A 15,354-nucleotide genomic window follows, 5' to 3' on the forward strand; every position below is an offset into this window, starting at 1 on the left:
AAGTGTGATTCTTAAGTCTTAAGTATTTCTTCACATATTGTCTCAGGTGCAACCTAGAAGAAGAATAATATATTAGGCCCGCGTTGATGTCATATTAAAATTGACACAAAAATATAAAACTGATTAAATTGTCCCAACGGTTTATATTATAACAGACATGTGTCAACTTATACAACTCAAGTACTATTGATTTAAATTTCAACTTGCAAGATGGTGAAAGTGTTCGATAACTGGAACCGGTTGGTGCGAGCTACTCAGCTCCAAATTGCTGGACAAAGTCACGAGAGGAGGTCCAGTGGAGGACTCGTTAGTGCAGTTCCTGATTCGTTGCGGCAGACTAATATCAATGTGATCTTACAAGCCGCTGACGATATTCAAGCGGACGATGCACATGTTGCTAGGATATGTAAGCTTGTAATACTGGTTACTTAATATTTTAAATACGTACTGGCTTAACTTTTTAAGAATATTGTTGTATGACTACGATATGGGCATGGTGTGGGGTTATTCTAAGGTTATTATGTATTTATGTATATATACTTTTAAAGTCTATTGAAATGGCACTGGCTTAACTTTTTAAGAATGTTGTGTGACTGCTTGCTCAGTAGTGTAAATTTATGCGTATTCCGTCCGAAATTTTTTATTTTATACATAGTGTAAATTTACCCGTTTTCATCAGAAGATTTTGAGCCAGACCACCCCGGCGTTTTTTGTCCAAGCTTCGCCAAAATACTGTCTTTAGGTGTTAGGTTTTTGTGTATTAAAGTATTTTGGTTATGTAGCTTGTATCTTTACATGATTCCATCAACATTTCCACTATTTTCGCTAAATTATTGTAAGTTAATAAAGTCCCAATAGTATCTGACTCCAAGAAGACTTAAAAGTGTTCAAATCTTAGTGTGTGAGCAGGCATATACCTTGGCTCAGAATTTGGACCCAAATGGTGATGGAAGAGGAGTTCTTCAGTTTAAAGCCGGTTTAATGTCGGTAATCAAGGTAAGAATGAGACCGAAGCGTTTGGTTTTTCTTTAGTATATGTGTGTGAATATATGTGCTTTATCTCTTGATTTTTTCTGGGCCAAACTCTAAGAATCTAATCTAGCTAGTTCATTATTAACAAAATAAAAATTTGGGTTTGTTGCAGCGAAAGCTAGCCAAAAGGGATGGGAGCCAGATAGACCGTAATCGTGATGCTCAATACTTATGGGATTATTATCAACGCTACAAGCGAATACATAGAGTTGATGAAATACAGAGAGAGGAACAAAAATTGCTTGAATCTGGAACTTTCGGTCCTGACATGGACGGGTACACTTCGATTAATTGTTCTTGTGAACTAACTTTTTGTCTTTCAATTGTTTGTGCATACAACATATATCCTTATGGTAGATATAACAATGTCACTTGTTTAAATAAAACTTAAAAGTCTTACTAGAACTTTTCATATGGTTTTCAGCTTGGGATTCAGATCTCGAGAAAATAAAAAGGTATTTACGACACTGAGAGTGCTTGCTGAGGTTTTGGAAGCCCTTAGCAAAGATGCTGATCCAGATGGAGTTGGAAGATATATTATAGAAGAGGTATCCCATTGTTTTTTTTCCATGTATTGATTAATATGTGTTATCCTTTATGTTTATTTTTTAAACTGTTTATTTCAGTTAAAAAGGTTAAAGAAAACATACCAAGGATTGGCAGGGGATCTAACGCCTTATAACATTGTTCCTCTTGATGCACCATCTTCGACAAATGCTATCGGGTTCTATCCAGAAGTAAGTTGGATAACTGTTTTAGTAGTATTTTAAGTCCCAATCGATAATCAAGCACAAAGTAAACGACTAACTCTCGTTTATATTAATCAGAAAATATAACTTAAAAAACTGATTACAATATATATCTCTAACCTTAACTCGGTTTGACTCTTGATGAACCTTAACTTGGTTGCATCTAGATGAACCCTAACTCGGTTACATCTCATGTGTGTCTCTATATGAACCCTAACTCGGTTGCATCTCACACGTTCTATAATGCCTAACCATAACTCGGTTTATATAGACTAACCTAACTTGCTAGTCAATATATATTTACCTATTACAATTATATAGCAATTAGGAAACATGTTGTAATTAGGAAGCATAACCAACTATGACCGACTGGTGACTTGGAGTCTGAAATTACGTCCAACAGTATTTGTGACGCACTTTTAGCATGGGTTTTTTTTATATAAGACATCTTTTGCGTATTTTGATTCACAGATTAGGGCTGCAATAACAGCACTTAAATACCATGAACAACATCCTACGCTTCCAGCTGATTTTGAGGTTCCTGCACAGCGTAACCTCGACATATTTGATGTTTTGGAATTTGTATTCGGTTTTCAGGTTTGGATTCTTTCATAGTTAGTTGTTGGTTTTTGCAGGCTTGTTAGAATGATCTGTTAGCATTGTTCAAAATCGTTTTTTTATTCACTATGAGAATCATTGTTACTTATCGACATTTCTTATCATTTGTGTCTAGATTTTGTTGTTTGGATTGTTTTTCTTCAATTTCTTATTTTGTATTCATGGTGGCATTACATGTGCAGAAAGACAACATCAGGAATCAACGTGAGAACGTTGTTCTTGCTTTAGCAAATGGACAATCGCGACTTGGTATACCTGTCGGCCCTGATCCAGTGAGTAACGTTACCTATGCATCTAACATTTCCACCAGTTTAATTCTCTTAACCGTTTATCCAACTTCCAAGTTTGTGAGCATCAATAGAAATGTTGCTGACGTTCAATTTGTAGTTTATTCTAGAAAATAGATGAGAGAGCAATTACAGAAGTTTTTCTGAAGGTTCTGGATAATTACATCAAATGGTGCAAGTATCTGCGTATACGTCTTGTTTGGAATAGGTGATTTACTTTTCCTGCTCTGGTTGCCTATTATATTATCATTTATCGGGCTTTGCTGATTCCAGTGACAAAATTGTTTTTTGACAGTTTACAAGCCATTGATAAAATCAGAAAGCTTTTCTTGGTTTCGCTCTACTACTTAATCTGGGGTGAATCTGCAAATGTGCGGTTTCTTCCAGAATGTATCTGCTATATATTCCACCATGTAAGCCTCTTGTCACTATTGTCAATCAAATTTTTAACCTTGTGTTTTCTCACATTTATCAATTATCATACTTCATAAACTGACTAATTTTTGGATTACTTAGATGGCAAGGGAGTTAGATGCAACTTTAGATCACGGAGAAGCTCGTCCTGCTGGAAGTTGTACTGGTGAATCCAGTAAAGTGTCTTTTTTGGATCAAGTTATTCAACCAATTTATAACACATTGTCTAAGGTTAATGAATCACTTTACATTTCTTTGTTATAAATTTGATTGTTTTGTTATTATATCTTGTAAGGAGTTAGTTGTATACAGTATAAACTTTATAAAATAATACACTTGGGAGCACCAAAATTTATTAATTAAAAGAGTTATTAATTAATCGATAAATTAATAATTATTAATTAATATTTTATTAATTTATAGTAGAATACTTAGTTTACAAACACCTTTCAAGCTTCCACTTAATTATTGTATACAATGCATGTATATCAAATGAACGACCCAATTTGAAAGAAACCTTCAATCTCCCACCTTATTATGCTTCTTGTGTTCAATGTATCACTTTATCGACATTAAAAATATTTTCTATATAAATACAAGATCAAAATAGGTTAACACATTGAACAATTTCTTGTTGAGCTATGAGAAAACAACACCAGAAGTTCTTACCATGCTAAGAAAAATTAGAGACGAGATTCAAGGGGAAATTGATTTCAACAAAAGACAATTGAGACATTTTTCAAGAAACCTTCATAAATCATTCATGTAATATGCTATATATAAAGATTATTAATTTATATTTTATATGGGGTCTAAAGAAATTATCAAAAATGTATTATCTTATAATTTTAGCGAATTATTAATTTAGCACCCTATCCCCGAGTCGGGACCGGAAAAAAATATTATCTTAGAGAGTTTATTAAATAATCGAGTATTAATTTTACTGTCTTTGGTTCGTTTCTGTAGAGGAGAATTCACTTGTCATGACTTTGAATCTTAAGAAGCTTAATTTGGTGCTGTCTAGATTTACTGCATTGACCGGTCTTCTGGTAATTATTGTTAATTATAGAAGCTGGAATACACGAGTTCGGTGATTCAATTATTTCATATGACATTTTTACTTAAATTGTTGTATCAGATCATGGATGAAACTCCTGAACTTGCAAAAGGAGCCGCTCGAGTTGTGTTTGAGTTATATGATGTAGTGACTCATGTTCTCCTGTCATCTGAATTAGGGTATGTTATCAAATGCCTGTTTTCATTACCGATTACCTGTCACTTCATTGTAAATCGTTTGGATGTTTCTATGATATTAAAAGCTTAAAATTTCAAAAAAAAAAAATAAAATAAAAAATTATCGATTCATTTTTTTACTTGTGAAATCATATGGAACATCTTGGCAAGGGGAAGATATGAAGGACGGCTGTTTTCAAGAATTGAATGGCCCAGAGATCCCGACATTGTAAGCCCATTAGTTTTTTAGTTTCTCTTTCACAGCATATAATAAGTTAATTCTTTTTTTAAGTTTTATGGTAATAGCTCTGATTTTTTTATTTTATTTTATTTTTTTGTGCCATGTTTGAGAGCAGTGTATTCACCCCATACTATGATGAGATTGTACTCTATAGCTCCCATGACTTATGGCAAGAAAATGAGGATGGAATTTCTACAATCTTCTATCTTCAAAAGATCTTTCCGGGTAACTGCTAAAAAGTTATAGGTTATACACACACGTGTTTTTTTAACTCAAATTTTTACCATTTCAGATGAATGGGATAATTTTTTGGAACGAATTGGGCGTAGTAATACCAAAGATTTGGAACTCCAAGATAACTCTACAGATGCATTAGAACTTCGGTTTTGGGTGTCTTATCGAGGACAAACCTTAGCTAGAACCGGTCAGTTTTTCTTTCTGACACTTTAAAGTTGACTATATATGCTGTTCATTATGGTCATTAACATTTCTAATTATCTTGTACCATCGTTTTTGCTTATAGTTCGTGGCATGATGTATTACAGACGAGCTTTACTACTACTGGATTTTATGCTGTCTGGTTTCTTAAGCAAGAACTTTGTATTTATATATATTTTTCTGATTTTTAAGTTACCAATAGAAATTCTCAAGCATCACCGTCATCTCAAGGATTTGAATTATCACTTGAAGCTAGAGCTCAAGCAGATATAAAATTCACACATGTTGTTTCATGCCAAATCTATGTACAGCAAAAGCAAAAGAAAGAGAAAGAGGCTGCGGATATTGCTCTTTTGCTGCAAAGGTAACGGTATCTTGTTATTATTACATGTTGTTTTATTTACTTATAATTTATATCTATTATCTGCTATTTATTTTGGACCTTTTGGTTTGTTTTTTTCTTAATGTACAGGAACGAGGCTCTTCGAGTTGCCTTCATCCATGAGGAAGTAAGTCCCGGGGATGATGGGAAACCTGTAGTATCATTTTATTCAAAGCTTGTGAAAGCTGACATACTAGGAGGAGACCAGGTATAAATTTTCCGTGATTTTTATTTATTTGAGAATAGCTGAATTTGATACTATTGGTATTCGATCAAAGAAATATAGAAAAGTTCGTCTTTTGTTATTGATGGAATAATTGGTAACCGTCAAATGAATGTATGCGAGGGTATATATAACTATACTAGACGGGTGCCCGCGCGATGCAGCGGGTGTTTGAACACAGACACTGTTAATCACATAACAAATATGAGTGTTTATGGTTCAGTTAAAACCTTGAAATCGTTTAAACCGGTCATTGGTTTGGCTTCTTTTTTCTATTTCTTTTTTTACTTTCGGTAGTTGGTCGGTTCAAAATTTTCAAAGCGTAGTGAGCGATTGGTTCGCGGTTTATACTGGAAACCGGCCATATGAAACCAGACCAGACTGTAAATGTTGAATGCCTTTTAATGTTTTCTATTATTAATTATTAGATATGTTTTGTTATATATATTAGATATAGTTAAAATGTTATTGAACATAATCTTTTTAATACATATGACTTGGCTATTACAACTTTAAATTAACCTAATTGTAGTATAATTCTTTTTGTAATTCTTGTTATTATTTCGCGTCGTATGTCTTCCATTAATGTTTACCATTTATGTAGCTAAAACCATAATTCTTTATTATAATCCTCTCAAATATCATATTATGTTGGTGTTTAGTTAAAATTGATGGTACAGTTAAATTAATAATTATTTTAAACTAAATTTATTACTAAAGTCTAATCTGTTGAAACCAAACTGGAATCAGGCCTTTGGTAAAGATTCGGTTTGAACTTTCAGTGGTTCATTTTGGTTTTGGACAACAAAAAATCGGTATTAACGGTTGGTCTCACAAGCTTAACTCAAAAACCATCAAAACCGACACTGAACAACCTTACCTGACATATTAATTTATTTAAATTGAAAAAAATTATAGCAATATCATATTTAAATTAAAGAGAATAAAATATCCGTTTTTATGGTATAATTTTTTTATAAAAATATTAATGTATGAAAATGTTATAGTCATTTAAAAATCATGGATGAGAAGTTAGTTATTTAGTTTAAAAGTTAAATTAAAAACATAATATGGTTAAAAATAAGGGACCAAACTTGTAAGTTAAATGAATTGTGTTTAAAAGACAAGTTTACCCCTACTTAGAGATGTACATCATGCATTGAATGTTGTAAATTACTTAAAATCAAGTGTCTTAGTTTACCATTGTTTTGTGTATTATATATAGTATATAGATAAGCCTTAGATTGATGATCATCCGGTTCACAGATGGCTTGAACCGGTATGAACTAAAATAATATAAATTACAAATATCTAGCTTAAATATTCATTATCTAATAGATACAACATAATATACATTTTAGGAAATATATTCCATTAAACTCCCTGGAAAGCCGAAACTCGGGGAAGGAAAACCTGAGAACCAAAATCATGCTATAATTTTCACGCGTGTTCAAACCATATATATGAACCAGGTACTCTTATTATTTCCTGTTTCGGTACACTTTTTATCATCTCACTTTGGATGCTTTCTCTAAAAGATTGTTATTTTCTTATATGAAGGATAATTAATTATCTTGAAGAAGCAATGAAAATGAGAAGAGTTTAAAGAAAATCATGGCTTACGCCCTCCGATTATTCTTGGTATTAGAGAGCATGTATTTACCGGAAGGTATGCCGTGTGCCTTTCTTTTAATCGTTTCATTCATACAAGTTACAACTATCTAATAGATTCAATAGTAACAAAGAAAATGTATTGTTAGTTTCATTAGTATTTTTTATTTGATTTTTTTTATATATTTGCTATAGTGTTTATTCACTCGCCTGGTTTATGTCTAACCAAGAGACGAGTTTTGTAACATTGGGACAACGTGTTTTGGCTTATCCTCTCAAGTAAGTTTCCTACAAGTTGCATATAGTTTTAATGTCATCATATAGTTTTAACTTTATAAGTTCCTTGTTATTAGTTTCATAGACAGTAGTTGATTTATTGAGTGCATTTTTTTGCATGTTGCACCTTTACATATCATTCATTCTATAAAGTTAACATAAGTTAAATTATAATATTTTAATTTATTGGTTTATATTGCAGAGTGCGAATGCATTACGGGCATCCTGATGTCTTTGACCGAATATTTCATATTACTCGAGGTGGAATAAGTAAGGCATCACGTGTTATTAATATCAGTGAAGATATATATGCAGGGTTCAATTCCACTTTGAGGCAGGGTAACATCACACATCATGAATACATTCAGGTTGGTAAAAATTCATCTGATAAATTTCTAGTATTGTTTTTTTAGAAAAATAAACGCTTAAATCTTTCTAAATTTGTAGGTGGGGAAAGGAAGAGATGTCGGTTTAAATCAAATTGCTGCGTTTGAAGGCAAAGTTGCCGGTGGAAATGGGGAGCAAGTTTTAAGTAGAGATGTGTACCGAATTGGTCAACTCTTTGACTTTTTTAGAATGCTGTCTTTCTACTTTACCACAGTTGGTCACTATGTATGCATAATGGTATGACATTTCTTCAAATGTATTGTTTTTCACTTTTTCAGCCATCATTCTTTTATGCTAAAAGTATCTCTTTGTGGATGCAGATGACAGTTCTTACAGTCTATATTTTCTTGTATGGGAGGGCATACCTGGTACATTTATCTTCTTTTCCTTATTTACCGACCGATTTAAATTTAAATGTATTTTTGAATATTAACCTGGAAAATACAAGTAAATTATACAACTTATGGTGATCTAAATTGAGTGTTCTGTTCTTTTGTTTCATTCAGCCTTATAATTTGAGAAATATCCAAGTAAATAATATTACTTTTAGTATAAATGCGTTATTGCATCTGAAACTTTCAGGCGTTCTCGGGACTGGATCAAGGGATAAGTCGTAGATACATGTCGCTCGACAATCCTGCGTTTAATGCAGTTTTGAATGCTCAGTTTCTAGTCCAAATTGGAGTTCTTACTGCTGTTCCAATGATTATGGAATTTATACTAGAACTTGGCCTTTTCGAGGTTTGTCAACAGATTATAATATAACTAATACCAGTCGAGTTACGTTAGTTTCTAGATTATTTTGAGTTCGCAATGAGACAAGTTTGATTTTATGGTGATTTTTTTGCAGGCTGTTTTCAGCTTTATTACAATGCAACTTCAGTTATGTTCTGTATTCTTCACATTCTCATTAGGAACCAGAACTCATTATTTTGGACGTACAATCTTACACGGTGGAGCTAAGGTATGTAAAACTGTCTCATTTATTTACATGCGAAAAAATCAATAAACTCGTTTTTGCAAGTACACCTTTTGTTATTATTCCACAGTACCGAGCAACCGGCAGAGGATTTGTTGTGCAACATATCAAATTTGCTGAGAACTACAGGCTCTACTCCAGAAGTCATTTTGTTAAGGCATGAATATTTTCCCGCTTTTTTATCAAATTACGACACGTTAGTAACATTTTCACTTAAAAATGAAAAAATATAATGATATCAGAATATATGTTTGGTTTTTCTTATTTATCATAACGATAACTAACCGGATAGACCAAAACTAAAAATATATAATATAAGATAATCTTAATATTAATGTTGTAAAAAATATTTGAAATTGTTTGACAGGCTAGAAGTGGCGTTGCTTCTTATTGTTAATATTGCTTATGGATACTCTCAAGGAGCTGGCGGTGTTTCATCGCTGACACTCAGCAGTTGGTTTCTTGTGATTTCATGGCTGTTTGCTCCGTATATTTTCAACCCGTCTGGTTTTGAGTGGCAGAAGTATGTTTTTAATGCTTCTTTTACTTCGATTATTGATTGCAAGAATCTGTGTGCAAAATGGCATCTTATCTTACATTATATGCTATGTGAGCAGGACTGTGGAAGATTTTGATGACTGGATTGATTGGCTTTTGTATAGAGGCGGAGTCGGTGTTAAAGGAGACAATAGCTGGGAGTCGTGGTGGGATGAAGAACAGGTTTGTTATTACATCACTATATATACTCGCGCATGTTCTTGATTGTCTAAAAAACGACAATGCATATTATGAAGTTCCTCGTTTGATTCACAGGCACATATCCGAACACTCAGAGGGCGGATACTGGAAACTATCTTGAGTTTAAGGTTTTTCTTGTTTCAGTATGGAATAGTTTACAAACTTGAGCTCACCGGAAAGAGTACATCTCTTTCGGTATAGTTTTACACTATGCTTTATTTCAATTTTCAAGTTCAATTCGCGTCAGTGTTTCTTCAGATATATAGAAAGATTACATTTAACTTAAATCTTTGACCAGGTTTATGGATTCTCATGGATGGTGTTGATTGGAATTATCTTGGTATTCAAGGTTTGTATTGTATTGTATTGTATTGTATTGTATTGTATTGTATTGTATATCTCTCTTTTGTTTATTATTATGGGGAAGTTAACATACAAATGAAATTAATGTGCTAATTTTGGGAATCAAGTAGAGTAATTATATATACAAGTAGAATGATTATTTAATTACATCATAGAGTAATTATGTAATTACTTTATGATGTAATTTCATTTGTATTTGATCCTAAACATATTATTCTTCTGTTAATTGCTCACATGATTAGACTGTGAACATGCATTGTGAATTGATTGGCAGGTTTTCACTTTTAACTCAAACCGATTGAACTTCCGGTTATTTGTGAGATCCGTTCAAGGGGTTATAGCTCTGAGCCTTATTGTTGCGTTTATCCTCATCCGCTTATACACAAAACTATCAGTCCCATACTTATTTGCCAGCTTTCTTGCTTTTGTGGCTACTGGTTGGGGCATACTATCTGTAAATTTATCAAATTCCATTCATCGTGCTTGCTTCATTATTTATCATTAATTATTATTAGAGTGAACTGCGGTTTCGTCCATGTGTTTTGTCTAAATTTGTGGTTTTAGTCCAATAGGTTCAAATTTGCGATTTTCGTCCCTGTGTTTCATTTCACTTGCAATTAAACCCGACCTCACTAACCCCGTTAAGCCTGGTCGTTAAATCCATCAGCGTGCCCCTCACATGAGGGTCGATCAATTTTGTCATTTTTCTCCCCAAATAAACCCCAACCCTAATTCGCAATCCACCTCACGGGAGGGGGTGGGGTGTATTCGGGAAAGACGGACAAAACTGTGACGGGCACACTGATGAGTTTAACGATAAAACTTAACGGCGTTGGTGTGTTCTAGTTTAATTGCAAGTGAAATGAAACCACATGATGAAAATCGCAAATTTGAAACTATTTAGCTAAAACCGCAGATTTGGACAAATCACGGGAACGAAAAACGCAGTTTACTCTTATTATTATTATAAAGTATTGACAATGTTTTGATATACAAATAGAATAAAATATGAATACATAGACCATAATTTCTATTGAAATGAATTTTGGCCTTAGGATTTATTTTATATTTTTGGTGATGATGAACATTTAACAGTTGGCAGTGCCATGGAAACGAGTTGTTAATTATTTAGGACTATGGGATTCAGTGAGAGAGTTTGCAAGAATGTATGATGCGGGTATGGGCTTCATAATTTTTGCACCAATTGCCATGTTATCTTGGCTCCCGTTTGTCTCCACTTTCCAGTCTCGTCTTCTGTTTAACCAAGCGTTTAGTCGCGGTCTCGAGATCTTTCTTATCCTCGCGGGCAACAAAGCTAATGTTCAGGCATAGTTTTATCGGTACATGGATCGCATTTAACCCTCATGTTTAGCTTTCTTGTAAACTTTTTATTATATTTATGTGTTTGATGTAAATGTGGAACCGAGACACTTATTTAAGGGATTTGTGTTAATATTTTGGTGAGATGTAAGATTTTGTTGTTTGCATGTATCCATGCACTGATGCACGTTTATAGTCTAGGACTCTAGGGGTGTGAATGGTTTCTTTTGGGCTCATATATAACACCAAAAAAATAAAATCATCGATTTTTGAGCTTTTAAAAACCCGTTTGGTTTTAGTTTCTTGGTTTAAGTTATGCTTGGGAGCTTTTAGTTTACCGTTTGTGCTTCAAGATTTTTGGCCTAAAATAATGAATATGACTCTAAAATCCTTTTATAGTTGATAATTAATTAATTATTATACAATAAAGATAATATACAGTAGAAACTCTACAAAATAATACACTTGTGACCACCAAAATTTATTAATTAAAAGAGTTATTAATTAATTGATAAATTAATAATTATTAATTTATATATTAATTAATATTTTATTAATTTATAGTAGAATACCTAGTTTACAAACACCTTTCAAGTTTCCACTTAATTATTGTATACAATGCATGTATATCAAATGAACGGCCCAATTTGAAAGAAACCTTCAATCTTTCACCTTATTATGCTTCTTGTGTTCAATGTATCACTTTATGTACATTAAAAATATTTTCTATATAAATACAAGATCAAAATAGGTTAACACAAACAAATCATACACACAACATGGCTTCCCATCTTAAAGGTGTGAAAAAAACAACAATGACATACGAGATTTGAATAGCATTATGCAAGCACAACAAGGATAATCCAAGTCTCACTCAAAAGCAATGCAAGAATGGGTTCATAGTGGCTAAGGAAAATTAGAGGCGAGATTCAAGGGGAAATTGATTTCAACAAAAAACAAAAGACAACTAAGTCATTTTTCAAGAAACCTTCATAAATCATTCATGTAATATGCTATACATAAGGAATTATTAATTTATATTTTATATAGGGTCTAAAGAAATTATCAAAAATGTATTATCTTATAATTTTAGCGAATTATTAATTTAGCAACATATCCCCGAGTCAGGACCGGCAAAAAATATTATCTTAGAAAGTTTATTAAATAATCGAGTATTAATTTATCGAGTTTCTACTGTACTTGTGAAACGTTATATATCCGAGGATTGTTGTATCAGAGGCCTAGACAGAGCTGATCGATCATATCCCCGTTCTCCTGAGTTCATGTTATAATATACTGGATTATCTTATTTACGGGCTGGCTCGTGTTTGCCTATTCGATACCAAGATGTTCTCATCATGTAAAACAATTCAAGAAAAACAATAGTACAACATGAGAAATATTGGCCAAGTTAACAGAATAATGTGAAAGCAACGGGTGGTGTAGTCCTAGTGATACGACTCTTTGGATAAAATTACACGAGGCCTGATATTTGCAGTCTCCGGTTTTCATAAAGTAACTGCAATCAGGTTGCCTGGGTCTCTCGGGATACTCCGAAACTACCATAGGATGTTGATGATGTGTGTACAGTGTGCACAATGTACATGTTTGTATCACTTGGTTGTTTATATATATATATATATATATATATATATATATATATATATATATATATATATGGGGAATGTTAACGTACAAATGAAATTAACGTGCTGAACGTGAGAATCAAGTTGAGTAATTATATATACAAGTAGAGTAATTATGTAATTGCTTTATGATAATTACTCTATGATGTAATTACATAATTCCTCTACTTGTATATATAATTACTCTACTTGATTCTCGCGTTTAGCACATTAATTTAATTTGTATTTGACCCAAACCCTATATATATATATATATGCTTTTTAATTCCACAAATATACTTACTAACGCCTACGTGTGTAGAGTTAAAAATCAGTTAGATTCGAGGTTGAACACTTGAACTCACCACAATTCAGCATTTCAGCTAGTGAATAGTGATAGCAAGCTAATGCACATATCGTAGAAGATTTTGTTTATATCCTAAAAAGTGGGTTAGAACAATAACCCTAACATGTGGATTCTGTCATATACATAAATAAATAAGGCATCAAGATTAAAGAACATACTTAATGTCCATTGAGACCTTAGAGAAAGGAAGATGAGGCCATGTTGATTCATGATTCATTCCCGTTATGTCTCATCAATTGATAACTCGCATGTCGGACAACAGTTCCTTCGTGGGGACCTTTACCACAATGATGTTGTCCATAGATCAAAATAAACTTAGAGAGAGTTATTGGTGTGTATTTTTCTCTTGGTGGTGGGTGATAATCATCTTAAAGTCCATCAATTAGCTCACATAAGTAACAAGCCTGATTTTATCAAATGGCTAGTTAATTAAATGGTTTAACACCACCATAATATGGGCTTAGTCTTGCAGCTAGAAGAAAGAAATCAAGTGACAAGACATGAGACAACTATAGAAATCTCGAAAAGTAAAATTGCATGTACAAATACAAAAAAATTGTTACCGACTCTTTGTATAAACTCTGGTTAACTGTAATATAAAATTCAATCTTAACTTCAAATTACGTACCCAAAAGTACAAAACTACACATTTAGCAATGCTCGCTTCCTATTCAATATCGTTTTTAGGTAAACGCACAATTCATTGTTGCATTACAAGATAAATTTTGATAGTGTTTCTTGGTGAGTTGGCCTAGACCATAAAAATCATCGGTATAAATGGTTGACATTCTGTTTCAGAAATACTTAATCAACTATTAAGAACAGTTACAGATAAATAAATGTTGAAAAAATTAAATAGATTATTAATCATATCACAACAAAAAGTCTTACCAGGCCCACCAAAATGCATGGTGTATTTTCGTTCAAGAAAAGTGGTGGTGTTTACTTCATGGCTAAGTTAATTAAATTTAATTGATTTCGTTTTTTTTGAAAACTATTTTACTATAAAACTATGTATGTAAACTTGGGTTTGGATTTAGGTTTATATCCGTTGTCTTCTAAAACTAAAAGGCTGTAAACAGGGTATCAAGCATACTTTGATTAAACTCGAATTAGATAGCGGCATTGTAACCTTCTCATCAAACTCCACGACATTAGAATTTAGGTTTTCACTTTTCGATTTTTAGCTTGTAGATTTTAGAACTTTTATTCATATAGATGTCATTTTTTATCATTGTGTTTTTTTGTTTGTTTATTTGTTTATTTTTGTCATTGTGTGTTTTTGCTCGGTTTTCTGTTATATTACTCAGCAATATGTTATAGTTTGTTCGGCATTGTATTATATTTTATAATCTACTATGTAAACATATAATGATATATAATAAACGATAAAACAAATTTTAAATTATATTAAATATATAAAATAATAACGAAAAGGACCGGTTATAAGTAGTTGTTTAAGATCTTATAAGTTTTTATTAATGTCTTGCTATATTACTAAAATAACTTTTATTCATATATCCATATGCTATGTTTATATTAATGTCTCATTTTCACTAATTGTTAACTTAGTATCGATCAAAAACCATAAACAATGAACATGGATACAAACACCGATGTTCCTAGATCAATATCAGTCTGGTTCTTCACGATACCGATGCGACACCCAGTTAGAAATTAAACTTACATATTTAATATTTTTAACCTTTTAATTCGTCAATACGTGTAATATTATGTGATGGCAAAGGAGTTGATGTTATCCGGCCGGAACGAGTGTTCAAGTCTCACAACATTAGGGAGAATAAAAAATATTAGATGTTAAAAAGATTATTTTTTGAAATATTAAATCATTAATAAAATTTTTCTTTTTGAGAAAAGCTAAATTACTGTCAACTTTACTTTTTAAACCCCAAGTGTCATCGTGTCATGTGCACTACATAAAAATACTTCACAAATCACCCTCCGAGTTACGGGAGTTTGTCATTTTCTGTCCATTAACTTCATTAAAAGCTATTTTCGTCAAAGCTTTTTCAAAGCTAAAGAGCGGGCAAAAACCGTAACCAGGACCTAA

General features: G+C 32.4%; 1 pseudogene across 1 annotated transcript; it reads left to right on the plus strand.

Moving 5' to 3' along the window:
- Positions 1-210: 210 nt before the first annotated feature.
- LOC143556566 (callose synthase 10-like) lies at positions 211-11,303 on the plus strand (annotated as a pseudogene). The gene is made up of 33 exons (XR_013139392.1): positions 211-406; positions 899-996; positions 1,145-1,308; positions 1,457-1,580; positions 1,659-1,769; positions 2,253-2,378; positions 2,582-2,671; positions 2,797-2,894; positions 2,982-3,099; positions 3,203-3,331; positions 4,057-4,149; positions 4,239-4,348; positions 4,484-4,574; positions 4,640-4,799; positions 4,867-4,998; positions 5,098-5,154; positions 5,205-5,376; positions 5,485-5,602; positions 6,979-7,088; positions 7,181-7,286; positions 7,424-7,507; positions 7,707-7,872; positions 7,952-8,128; positions 8,212-8,259; positions 8,474-8,632; positions 8,742-8,855; positions 8,941-9,029; positions 9,238-9,393; positions 9,488-9,590; positions 9,684-9,803; positions 9,907-9,957; positions 10,246-10,425; positions 11,067-11,303. The product of XR_013139392.1 is annotated as a callose synthase 10-like (transcript).
- The last annotated feature ends 4,051 nt before the right edge of the window (positions 11,304-15,354 follow it).

Source organism: Bidens hawaiensis, unplaced genomic scaffold (genome assembly GCF_021521415.1).
Source record: "Bidens hawaiensis isolate Kalapana, Puna unplaced genomic scaffold, B.hawaiensis_p1.1 tig00018651_1, whole genome shotgun sequence".
Lineage (NCBI taxonomy): Eukaryota > Viridiplantae > Streptophyta > Magnoliopsida > Asterales > Asteraceae > Bidens > Bidens hawaiensis.